Below are 13373 nucleotides of genomic sequence, written 5' to 3' on the forward strand. Positions count from 1 at the left end.
GATGGTGCCACTGCACTCCAGCCTAGGCGACAGAGCGAGACTCTGTCTCAAAAATAAATAAATAAATAAACAAACAAATAAATAAAAATAAAAGATTTATTATACCTCTGGTTACCGAAACTTAGCATTTCAGAGATGTCCAGGAAGCTAAGAAATTTTCCAGAGAAACTGGGAGGCATTACAACAGATATTAGCTTGCATGTAACTATGTAGGTGAATTTTTGTCATCAGGACAGAAGGATTAGTTCTGTCAAGTAATCAAGTGTCACACTGTTTGGCTCACAAAGGTCAATCTTTCCATGCTTCCTGGGTTTTGACTGTGAATGAGTATTGCTGGATCACGACAGAGAGGGCCCTGTGGTGGAGATGACGCACAGAAAGTGCATCCTGTTTGCTTTCTCTGCTGCTGAACCCGCATATGTCTTTCTCTATACTTAGCAGACAGTATGGTCCTCAGGAATACATAGAGGCTGGCTTTGAATTCTGAGTTTGAATTTGTGTTTGTTTGCTTACCCTATTATCTTCCTATTATCTTCACATGCCTATTATCTTCACATGCCTCAGTTTTCTGAGAAATGAGAACAGCTCTCTCAATAAACGGACCTAGTGATTAATACTATGAAAGGCTCTGCCTGCACCTTGCACTGCTGAACAAAACTGTTACCACCACACAGAAGAGCAGTAGCCTTGCTGGGTTAACTGGGTTCGTGATGAGCTTATTTTTTACAAAATATTTAGATGTTCTAGCTATTATAAAAAGAGATTCCCTCCCCCACCAGTCCCCCACCAATTTTTATGTAGAGAGGATCTGGTCCTGGGATTGCAGATTCCAGAAGGCTAGGCCAGCAAAGAAAATTCTGGTACTTAATTGTGCGTTTCTCAGCCAAAAAAAAAAAAAAGAAAACTCAATGACATTTCAAGCAAGAAAAGAAACCACTAGTGGTGTGTTGGTTCACCAGGCAGGTGTGTGGAAAACCAGACCACCAGCGAGGTTCTGCCCTCCAGGAAGGCTCTGTCCTCCAGGTGCGGACCCTCTCCCCCTGTCACTGAGAAGCTCTTTCATCTCTCTCCGTTCGTTATCACGGTCTCCATCTTAAACCCTACACACTGCCTCTGGAAAGTCTTGTTGTTCTTTAAGGGCGGAACTCTCCAGAGCCAGCCCTCACCGCCCCTGCCCTGCTTCTGCTCTGAGGTGGCCCCAGCAGGAGTAACAATCCTAGACCCTGACTAAGCAGAGCTCCCGGGCTTCCACTGGCCAACCTCACAGGCCGGGGGTCCAAGGATGCACATGCTCATTCTTGGGGCTGAAACAGAACTCCCCATCTTCACTGAGACCCACCTTTCCTGCCTTTCCATCCTGCTCTCCTTTCTTCCCTGCACCTTCTGTGCTTAATTGGCCACAGGTTCTGACATGTCTTCTCATCTCCACCCTGTCTCCTGCATTACCCCATCTTCATTACCTTGGGCTGGACCATGGCAGCCATCCTGGAACTGACCTCTCTGCCTCTGGCCTTCCCTCCCTGTAGTCTCCTGCCTCATGAATCATCCCAGCAGCCTCTTTGGGAAACTTTGCTCAGCAGGTGCTCCAAAAATCTCAGCTATTTTCACAACAAGATTCGGACTTCCTAGCCTGAAAGTCTGGACTCTCCCCATGGCCTGGCCCTTTGAGATCCACCAATGCACCCGCCATCTCCCTCTTGCCTCGTGCTGTCCTGCTTCTTCATTTTTCTGGAACTTCTGCCTGAGAGACTTGTCTGGTTTCTCTCCACCCTCTCTGTTCCAGGCCATTGTGAAAAACCCCTCAGCTCTTTTTTTTTTTTTTTTTTTTTTTTTTCGCTTTGCAAATCCCTTCTCAACCATCTCAGGAGATGACCAAGATGGCAAAATCGTTTTTACAGTTCTGACGGGGGTTCTATTAAATGGTCTCATTGACTCCTCACGTGAAGTAGCTGTGTTGGCTCCCTGTACAGAGTCTTCTGCAAGCTGCACTTGATTTCTGTTTTGCCTAAGTTATTGTTTTTGTCTGGATTGCCTTCCTCTCTGATGTCCATAGAAGTTCTTCCTATTTTTCATGATCTGGGTTCTCCTATTGAAGGCTGAAATGCCTTCTTTTCCTCTCTTTCAAATGATTCCAGTTCTTCTTACTGGAGCAGCTATGTGTCCTCTTCATCTGCATCACAAAACCTGGGTCCGCAGGCTTCCTCTCCTGCAGGGCATGTAGGCTCTTTGGGAGTGAGAGACACACCTTGGGACTTTTCTGTCCCGTGTGGCCCCGTCCACAGCTCTGTGCATGGGGTGAGCGCTCAGTTCATACTTGTTAAAGGACGCATTGATGATGGAGTCCATGGAAAATTCTATACAGATGCAGTGCATACCTGTGAGGCTTCACAGGTTAACGGGAAGGCGTGTTGTCAACCTCACGTCCTGAGTGTAGGGGAAGCACACTTGTGGCAGGGCTCATGATTTCTATTTTAAATATCAAGGATGATTTTTAAATTTTTATTTCCCAATAGTGTCCAGTACAAATGAGGTGATCTTTGTGCAATCCTCATAAACCAGCCAAAACTCAGTGGAAATGGAAAACCTGATTTCGGTGCTCCTGGTGGCTCAGTACCCATCACTGAAATCCCAAAGTGTTTTTGGCAAAGCCGATGGGGATAGGACTATTTTCATGAGTTCACGGTTCTTTGAAATTCCTCACCCTTAAGGAGCATAAGGAAACCTTTTCCTGTTGGTATTCTCTAAGTATTTGGCAAGTTTTTTTTTTCAACAATGTGATATACAGAATTGAGAATCTGAAATATTTTTCTTTTTTCTTTCTGCTTTTAATGCTGCTTGATTTTTCCTAGGAAAGGTTCTCACCTCTATTTGCCTCTCTATACTATATCTGCCTCCTACAAGTATCAAAGGGATGCTGAAAGAATAAATTTTATCTAAAAAATGATAACTTGTAATAAAGTCTCTTACATGTAATCTCTCTATTAATATAACTTGTCATTTTCATTCTATTATAGATTATTTTGTACTTAGGAATTTTGCTTTATCTAAAATATTGAGATGCTAATATGATATTGATTAATTGCCAGTTGGGTATTTTATATACAACCTCAGAAGTAATTACGTATTTTTTTTTTCTGTCCAGTATTGTTCATTTGAAAATATAAAACAGATCTCATTGCAAAGATGGTTATCTATACATTTGCTTCTTTGAGATTTGACCTTGTAATTATATCAAGACAAAATTCATTTTGAACGTCAAATTTGCCTCTAAAACGGACTTCAAGGTTGTATTCTCAAAGATATATTGTGTTTGATGAACTTTCTTAGAAATACATAATGCTTGTTTAATCTGTGGCTTGCTTTTCAGTTGTCTACTCTTGTAAAATGACTAAATATTTGTTTTTCCAGTTGAGCTTAAGGAAAAAATCCCCGGTAAATGTGTTTTCTTGAACAGAAGGCTCAGTGTAAAGCAGGAGAGAAGTCATATTTGCAGTTGTTTTTACTTTCTTGATGTCATCTGCCTTTCAAATGCAGTCTGTTTTCCTTCAAATCTCTCATTTTTACGGGGGGACCCAGGTAGACCCTGGTTCCCACACTGAGGGACATTGCGCTGTTTTGCTGCTGTGTGTTTTGTTCTGGTAGAAGCTGGCAGCCACATCCTCAACTCTGAGATCACCTTGAATGCCTTCACATGCAAAATGGCATGGCTGAGAAAGAACTGAAAGTTTACTTGGGTCCAAGAACATCTTGGGCTTTACAGACTGGTGCCCACAGGCACATTAATACCTGTGTTTATTTTGCTGTCTCCTGACAAAAAAAAAAAAATGGTGACATGCATTGGGAAGAAAGGTTGATTGAATGTCATGAATGGAAGAAAGGCTGACCCTCCAAAGCAAAATGAAATGAAACCAAACCACAATAACAACCAAATGGAACAAGACTGGCAAGAAGTGTATGGTCATGGCCAATACATGGCTCAGGCATGATTCATGGAGACCCTTGAGATTTTCTTCCAGCAAAACTGCACTGTTATGGTTTAAATGTTCAGCATTTCTCTATGACTTAGAGTAAGTAAAAGGGGACCCTTTAGGGAATTGTGTAAGGTTCTAAGGATTGCCTCACTGAGTTCTAAAGTATAGCAGAGTTAGTGGTGCAGCAATTTACATAGGAAAAGCACACACACACACACACACACTCACACACACAGAGTGAAGGGAGATAACAATAAGTAGCCCACATTTTGGGCTATTAACTGGGTTTAGGAAGCAAAATTGCTCGAGTGGAAGTCACTGAAGAGCACCCAAGCCTGCCACTTTTCCAGATTTGGAACTCCGCCTCCCTGGTTTCTCCTCTTATCACAGGGTCTCGGCGTCTAGGAGAGCAGCTGGTTATGCTGGTTTCACAGCTTTCCTCTGAACACCCTTTTCTTATTAACAGTTCCAGGCTCCTTGGTTTCTCTTTGACTTCTGGAGCCCATGTGTGCTAGAGCTGGCTCCTCCCAACTCACTACAACTGGCAGTGATGCGTTAGAGCGCATCTTTTCCCAACTCTGCATTCAGGGACTCCCCTGGGTTCCTTGCAGTTGCCCATGATGGAAATATTGACTCCATAGAAATGACCGAATGCTTCAAATCATGAGTTTTCCTGTGAGAGCTGGTTGTTAGCCATCTGGCAGCACACCCCTTCTGAGACAGTGGGGTCCCACCTTCCTGCCAGAACTGACCCCACCATTGTGCTGTGAACCATGGTGTTTCCTCTACCTCTTCGCCGGACAGTAACATCTTTAGGTCCCCTGGTCTCCTCTACTCCACTGGCTCCCTTTATCCTGTCTATAAACATACCTTCTTTTCTCATCCTTCAAACCGACTGAGCAAATAAGATAAACCTTCTTTTCATTGGTTTGTAAATGCCTTGAGGGCAGGACTGAGTCTTGTGCATTGGTGCATCCCTAGCTACTAGCAATTTCTGAAGTACAGTAAATGCCCAGCAAATGTTGGGTGGGTGAAGCCAATTAGTGCTTTTCATTTTTGTTTTCATTGTTTTTTGGTTTTGTTTGTTGGTTGGTTTGTTTTCAGGAGCCTCACTCTGTCTCCCAGGCTGGAGTGCAGTGGTGTGATCTCAGCTCACTGCAACCGCAGCCTCCCTGGCTCAAGTAATTCTCCTGCCTCAGCCTCCTGAGTAGCTGGGATTACAGGTGCCCACAACCATGCCTGGCTAATTTTTGTATTTTAGTAGAGATGAGGTTTCACCATGTTGGTTTCACCATGTTGGTTTTGAACTCCTGACTTAAAGTGCTGGGATTACAGGCATGAGCCACTGCGCCCTGTGGCATTAGTGCTTTTCTTTGAACTGCCACTCCCTCCCTAACTTTGTTGCTCAACTCCTTCCATGAGTAGCCTACATTGCCCTTTGCATATCCTCCCTGTCTTTAACTGCCGAGCCATTTGGAAACCAGCTTACTGCTCTCAGGCTCCTACAACATTTTTTAGAGGACCGCAAGAGGTTTTAAGTTGCCAAATCCAGGACCTGTTCTCAATGCATATGGTTGGTTGAATTACTTTCTCCTGGACATTAATCTCTCTGCAGGTGCAGCGCTGAACTTTCCATCTTACTGAATGTCCTTCCTTGGCTTCCATGACTTAGATCTTTCCCAGTTTCCTCCTTATGCTCTGACTGCTTGCTCCTCTTGTGTTCTTGGCTGTTTTCCTTTTCCTTCTCAGTCTGAAAATATTTCAGACACTGCCTTTAATCCTCTTCTGCCTCCCTAACTCCCACTTAGACTCTTTTGCCCCCTTCACCCCTGGACCTTCCAATAAAGAAAAAAGAGGAAGGATTGCAGAGTTTCTGTTTTTAAAAAGCTCTCCAGCTGATTGTGATGCTCAACCAGGCTACACTCTGGCATCGGGGATCAAGCAAGGCAATGCGGGAGTTGGCATTTGTGATTTTTTCTTTACAACTCTGTCTCTCTCACTAGACTCTGAATTCATTGGCAAAACCCATCCCTAATTAGTGTTTAACTCAGCACTTGGCACATGAAGGGAACTCAGTGTGGGATGGATGGATGGATAGATGGATGGATGAATACATGGATGGATGGATGGATAACTACATGGATGGATGGATGGATGGATGGATGGATGGATGGATGGATGGATGGACAATTGTATGAATGAATGGATTTGAAGGGCAGGTTGAATTTAGATCATGGAAGAAGACGATATTATCAGTGAAATCATCCCTTAATTATAGAGACAAATCATTCAACATTTCTGAGCTCATACTCTGTGCCTTGTGGGAACATAAAGGTGAAAGACTCTTCCCCTGCAGTGTGCTTCTTTGGAGAACACTTCTCTTCTTCCCTCTCCTCATCTATTTCCTCCACCTTTCGTGCTCTCCTCCCTGTTCCCAGTTATTGAAATGCTAAGTGCCCATCAACTGCTCTGTTGCTGCATCTTTGGTACCTCTCTTGTGACCCTCACCACATTCTGCCTCCACTCAGTAATTTAATTAAAAGCATAACCTCCACATCATACCCTTTGTTTATTGAGGGGAGGTTCCATGCCTCCTCCAGTACCTGGACACTCAACATGTGCATAGACTGAGATAGGCCACTCATCATTGGTAATAGTTATTTATTTCCTAATTCTTAGATATAGTGTTGTAAGTATGGAGATCTATAAGCTGAGCTAATTTCCAGCAGATCATTTTATTTTAAAATTAGAACTGAAGAGCATATTCAGCATGTCTGTGTGAGTATGGATACAGATGGTAAAAGAGCTGAAAGTGACTTTTTTGAACATGGATACTAGAGTGTATGGGATACTTTTGCTGCCAGTAATAACAATAACAACAAAAATAAGCCCAATTCAAAATGGTTTAGTTAACAAGGAAAATGCCTTTGATGTGCCTAGATGCCCTGTCATGAGATGCCTTCAGAGTTGGTTAATGCTCTTCCCTACTGTAAATAAAAACACAGGGACTTCCCTCCTTTCCCCTAGACATCCACAGCGTATCGGTTTTATCCTCAGGTGACCTCTTCTCATGGTCCTGGGATGGCTCTCACAGTTCCAAGTGCCACACAGACAGGACTGCTACTCTGTGGCCTTTCTTCATCAGCCAGTACTTTTCCTAGAAGTCCTCTAGCTCGATTCCCTGAGTGTTAGATTGATCAGAATTGTATCATGTGCCCTTCCCTAAACCAATCAGTGGTGAGAAGAGATGGTGCCCAGTGATAGGATTTACACTGGTGTTGGGGCTGGTCATCCTCCGTGGGTCACGTGGGGGCAGGCAGAACACCCAAGCAAAAGTACGTTTCCTTCTATAAGGGAGGAAGGGCAGTCAGTTGTGTCTGCTGCCATTGCCACCTGTGTGTGGCTATAAATGGAAAAAGCAGGCTGCTCCGTGGCTGTGTTCACCGTGACTGTGGGGATGGATGACTGCTGCCGCTGTGTCCTTGGCATTGCTGGTGGCAGTGGAGCCTTCTCCCCAGGCTGCTGTCACTCACGTAAGATCCAGGCTACTTCCTGGAGTGAGGGTACCTTTTCTGGAGTTTTCTTTCTTCACAGTAGCCAATTCCACCTATGGAATATTCACTGCTGCTTACACGTGGTGTCCAGGGAGATCTGTGCATAGAGAGTGGTTCTCTTGCCTAGTGTTTTTGGGGAACAAGGCCGTCATTTGTTCCTGAATTTAACAATGCCTTTGCTGGGCATGGTGGCTCACCCCTCTAATCCAAGCACTTTGGGAGGCTGAGGGAGGAGGATTGCTTGAGGCTAGGAGTTTGAGATCAGCCTGGACAACATAGTGAGTTCTCACGTCTCCAAAAAAATTTTTTTAAAAATTAGCCAGGCACAGTGGTACATGGCTCTTTTTCCTGTAGTCTGAGCTACTCGGGTGGCTGAGGCGGGAGGATCACTTGAGCCAGGGAGGTCTAGGCTGCAGTGAGCTGTTGGCACCCCTGCATACCAGCCTGGATGACAGAGAGAATCCTGTATCAAAACAAAAACAAAAACAGAAAACAATGCTTTGCCTCTGTCTATCTGGACCTTCAGCAACCCCGTCTCATTGGACTTGCACCACCTCTCTGGAGTCAGAGCCTCTTCCTCCCAGTTTTCAGAGGAGCAAACTGAGGCTGAGGGAGGCTTCGTTGGCTGCTAGTGGGTCTGCACAAACGTGGGACTCCAAGCTCAAGGTTCTTTCTGCCTCATCACGGCTGCTTTGACACATTAAGCTTACCCTTCAGGTACTCAGATGTGCTTAGCTTTGGCCATTTCCAGTCCATATTTCCTGATGATCCGGTGCCTTCTTCTCCCTCCCCACACGGAACACAGAGCCTGATTGAATACTGAATCCCAGGGGTGATGTGGGTTGTCCCACTGGCCAGGGGCAGGGCTGGGGGTTGGGTGGGAGGGGGGTCTCTTGCAGGTCATGTGACTCCTTGACCTTGACTTTCTGCCATTGCCGGACCAGGGGCAATTGAGCTGGGTTGAGCAGTTTTTACTCTTACCAAAGTTCTCAAATGGCTGTATTTTTTGAGTTCTTGAGGCTGGTTTACATAATTTTCTGACTTTGTTGCTTTGATGAGGCCAGCTGTTACCTCACGCGGCTGGTAGTGTGCCTTTCTCTGGCAGAGCTTCTCTTCCTGGACTTTGTGACATCTTTTTGGATCCTTTGTGGCTTCTCAACTGTGTTACGGATAATTTACGTTGTCAGGTAAATGCTCTCAGGATAAATGAAATATTAATAATGCCATAGTGCTAATTTAAAAATACCCATTGCACATATTTAAGAGAATCCTCTCTGGGCTTGACTCTGGGCTTTAAATCAGGCCCGACAATGTCTCAACCATAAATCAAATTATTCTTTCAGCCTAGTAGAGGTTTTGGCACGAAAACCTACTATAGAATAGCATAGTATATGAAATCTTAGTTCATGCCTTTAAAACTCTTATTCCCTTTGCAGAAATTGGAAACCAAATACTCCTTTAGCCACTTATCCATGCAAAACAGTTAACCAAGCAATAGTCAATATTGGCTTTTGGATTTTGGGAACAGGTTTATTAACTCAAGATTTGCACAGCTTTGCAAAGCATGATCTACTTTACCGTCCCCCTCTCCCATCCCCCTCCTCCCGTCCCCTTGAACATCAGGCCACCGAGCAGGGAAGGCCAGCTCCTTGGGCCCATGTACGGCTGGATGGGAAAAGAACACATTACAGTGAAATAAATGCTTTAAAAGCATGTTTAGGATTATAAAGTTATTATGCTTTAGTTTTCTCCCCTGATTATAAAGAAGAATATTTGTGGTTTAGAAAATTTGGAAAATACACAAAACTATAAAGAAGGAAATAGGAGTTCAACTTTTCAGATGCTATGTGTAAGTGAGAGGGTGCACTCTGTGTCTTTCTGTGCTTGGCTTATTTCGCTTAGCATAAAGTTCTCCAGGTTCGTTCATGTTGTCACAAATGACAGGATTTCTCCTCTAAACGCTGAATAGCATTCCATTGTATATGTGCACTGCTTTTCTTTATGGGCGTTTATGTTGATGGACACTTAGGTTGATGCCATACCTTGTCTGCTGTGAATAATGCCGTAGTGAATGTGGGAGTGCTGGTACCTCTTTGACATACTGATTTCATTTTCCATTTTCTTTGGATCTATCCCCAGAGTGGGATTGTCAGCAGTCATGTAGTATTTTGATTTGTAATACATACAAAATTGATTTGTAATACATTTGTCAAACATACAGTATTTTGATTTGTCATTGATCTTTGTGTTTTTGAGGAACCTCCATACGGTTTCCCATAATGACTGTACTGATGTACATTCCCACCAATGGTGGGCAAGAGTTCCCTTTTTCCACATCCCCACCAACACTTGTCTTTTTGATAATGGTCATTCTAACAAATGTGAGATGACACTCATCATGCTTTTGATTTGCATTTCCTTGATGATTAGTGATGTTGAGTGTAGGGGAACTGGGGAGATGTTGGTCAAAGGACACAAAATTACAGTTAGGAGGAGTAATTTCAAGAGATCTATGACTTGAACTTGAATAGACCTATGATCTATTGACTGTAGTTAATAACGATGCATTACATTCTTGAAAATCAGTAAGAGTAAGATTTCAAGTGTTCTCACCACAAAAAATAAATATGTGAGGTAATGCAGATGTTAATTAGCTTACTTTAGCCATTCTAACATGTATATATATTTCAAAATGTAATGTTGTACACAGTAAATATATATATATATATATACTTTTTATTAGTTGGTTTAAAAAATAAATAATTTTAGAAAGATTTTAAAAAGAAGAAAATAAGAACTATTATTTCACACTGGAAAGCCAAAGACCATGACTGTTAACCATTTTGATAACTTCTCTCAGGTCATCCTCTTTCCTGCCTTCCCTCCTTTCTTTCATCCATTTATTTATTTATTTTTTTGTGCAATATTGGGATGATATTATGTACATGGTTTTGTACCCTGATTTTTTCCCCCAATAATGTTATGTTGTATTTTCTGTATCACAACAAATGCTTTTCTGTGACATTTGGGTAATTTGTCTCTATGCATAGGTTTGGAAGACTTAAGTGGAGTAGGCTGGAGGCTTCCTAAGTAGAGTGGGAGTGTCAACTGGCCTGTGGAACCATTTAGAAATAATTCTGCCCATTACAAATATTGATTTGATGCAGTACTTAAGATGTTTTCTAATTTAAAAATATTTTCAATGGAAACAGATGCCATTTACAATTTCTCATGTTGTAGGGATTCTACTAAATATAGTATTTTGGGATTGAATATTTTACTTGGAAAGTTGTTTAAGAAATTCCCGTATCTAAAAAAAAAAAAAAAAAAGAGAGAGAGAGAGAGACTGGATTTTGGAGCTGTGCTAGCAGGCATATTGTAAGAAAGATTTTTTTCTTTCTATCTTTTTAGCTTGTTAGTGTTCTAAGATTTAAAAAAAAATACGGATCGTCCTAGCATTTACAAAGTAAAAGGGTTGTTTCTTTTCTGGGACTAAGACAATTGCTTAATTACAGTTCTCAGGATGTTTTCTAAACTCTAAATCCCACTACCCTGTTCTGAGCAGCAGAAAGTGCTAACAGAATGATCTGGGGAAGCCATTATTACCAAAGCTGGGGGCTGTGAGAAAAAGAAAACATTTTCAAAATATTTTCTGCGTAAAAGTGTATGTGTGCTTCAGCATGCCAGTTAGCTTGGCCTTGATTTCACTCCAATTTTTGCTTCATAATGCGGGGCTTCCCTCAGAGGAGAGGAATGTTACCCCCTCTTTTTTTTTTTAAAGGGAAGGATTTAAGTTCTTTCCCCTTTTAGGATATTTTAAAATAATGTTTAAGAAATAGGTTTTGTCGGTACATGTACAGTTGATCCCTGGCATTAATATTTGAAAACAAAATAAGGTTTAATATTCTTGAACTTATATTCAGGTTATCCCAGGATCTTTGGAGACCCGAGGAAAGCCGTGCTGACCAAAAGCAAGACAGATGACTCACAGAGAAAAAAGATGGCAGAACCAAGGGCAATTAAAGGTAAAACGAACAGAACCCGAATAATCCTATGCTGCCTAGTCAGGACCCTGTTTAAAAAATGTGGATATGTAAATATTTTGTGTCTCTACTATTTGATGTTTATGGTTCCAAACCTCCACAGACCATTTCTGGATTCTTTGCTGTACTTGGATGAATTATGTTGGTTCTACATGACACCCTTGACTTCCCCTCAGATAAGATGCCCCATTGCCCAGCAATGTTCCTGTTCCTGGCCCTACAGTGTGGAGGTTTTAGAATTACTGCCTTCTTAGTTCTGTAGTCTTACACCAGCCCCTCTTTTCTCTATCACCGTCTGCTCTCTTCTCCCTTTTCCAGAGGAACCACAGGCATGGTGTCTACAGACTGCTGCTTTTACGATCTTTCCATTTTTCTATCATACTACTGCATTTGGCTTATAGTCATTTTGTGGTTATTTCACCTGAATGCAATTGAAACCTCCTTTCAAGGGGCCCACCCAGGCAGTGAATCTTTGTATTCACAAAACATGCCACAAAATAAAAATAAAATCCAGTTGGAGAAGGAGAGGGTCAGCACCCTGTCTCTAAGGCACGCCCCTGAGGCCGGCAGGAATGCTGGGACTCCCTTGGAGAAGCCCTGCAGGGATCAAGGTTTTGGGGGTGCTCACATGATACTCATGCAACCCACAGAATGTAAGAGTCCCTCCCTTGCCGGAATGAAGCCAGGGTCGTTTAGTAGAAGGAATAGCAGTCCATGCAGCCTGAGACATGCCTTGACCAGGGTCAGCGTTCAGTGAGAAATGGTGCGACTAAAATGGATGTGGCTCCCGAGGCCATGTCCCCACCGTGAGGCCTCTAGTCTGCATCAGTTAAGTGACTTTAGTAAGTCCCTCAATAGAGGTGTTTTCCTTTCCCAGCGCTGTTGTAACAAAGTCCCATGAACTGGGTAGCTTAAAACAACAGAAATTCACCGTCTCGCCGTTCTGGAGGCTGGATGTCCAAGATCAAGGTGTCAGCCCAAGTGGTTCCCTCTGAGGGCTTTGAGGGAAATCTGTTCCAGGCCTCTTTTGTCTTTTCCCTGTGTCTTCACACCATCATCCTTCTATACAGGTCTGTGTTTAAATCTTGTCCTTTTTTTTTGTACGTGGATCAGTCATGTTGGATTAGGTCACTAATGACCTCTGTAAAGGCCCTACCTCTCTATCATCACATCCCGAGGGACCGGGGGTTAGTACTACAATGCATGACTTGGGGGAGAGAATTGATATAATTCAACCCATAGCTGTAAGTATTTTTATTCATTTGGAAAGATGAGCCATTTCCTACTGAAGAAGTCCAGTTTCTTATTTTTAGATAAATGTAGAGGTACATTCAGATTCTCATGCTGTCTTCTGCCTCCGGCTGGTATTCTCTGCTTAGCTTTGAAGTGCAGGAGCCAGGACTGGACTGGGGTAAGGCAACTGGGGCACAGGATTTTGGGCGGTGCTCCCCTTTAGGTACTGATCCTGCACTTGCATGAGCCTGAGAGGGAGAGCCTCCTTAAATCATGGGCCCTGCATTTCTCCCTGCTTCCTCCTTCCTGCTCCATAAGGGAGGCCTGTGCCCCATTCAGGGTCCTGGTGTGCTTGGCAGGAATCAGGCCTGTGCAGTTCTTATGGCAGGGTTTGCTGGTGAAAGACTGATTTGCCTAATGTCTGCTCATCCAGGACAAGTGCACCCAGCGACCGATGCTTTCAAGGAATGGATTCATTTCTATGGATACTAAATTGCTTAGAGCCATTTTGCCTAAAGTGTTTTCACTTAATGACTAGTTATCTTAAAACTAAAAAATACATTTCTAAATTA

At 43.0% G+C, this 13373-nt stretch overlaps 1 protein-coding gene across 3 annotated transcripts in view; it reads left to right on the forward strand.

The window, feature by feature from the left end:
- The window catches only part of ERG (ETS transcription factor ERG), a 284991-nt gene that overhangs the window by 64109 nt on the left and 207509 nt on the right, over nucleotides 1-13373 (forward strand). For all 3 annotated transcript variants that reach the window (XM_028845324.2, XM_028845325.2, XM_028845326.2), the window contains exon 2: nucleotides 11449-11550. The gene's annotated coding sequence lies outside the window, so the exon portion shown is untranslated. The remainder of the gene's footprint in view (nucleotides 1-11448; nucleotides 11551-13373) is intronic.

Source organism: Macaca mulatta, chromosome 3 (genome assembly GCF_049350105.2).
Source record: "Macaca mulatta isolate MMU2019108-1 chromosome 3, T2T-MMU8v2.0, whole genome shotgun sequence".
Taxonomy (NCBI): Eukaryota; Metazoa; Chordata; class Mammalia; order Primates; family Cercopithecidae; genus Macaca; species Macaca mulatta.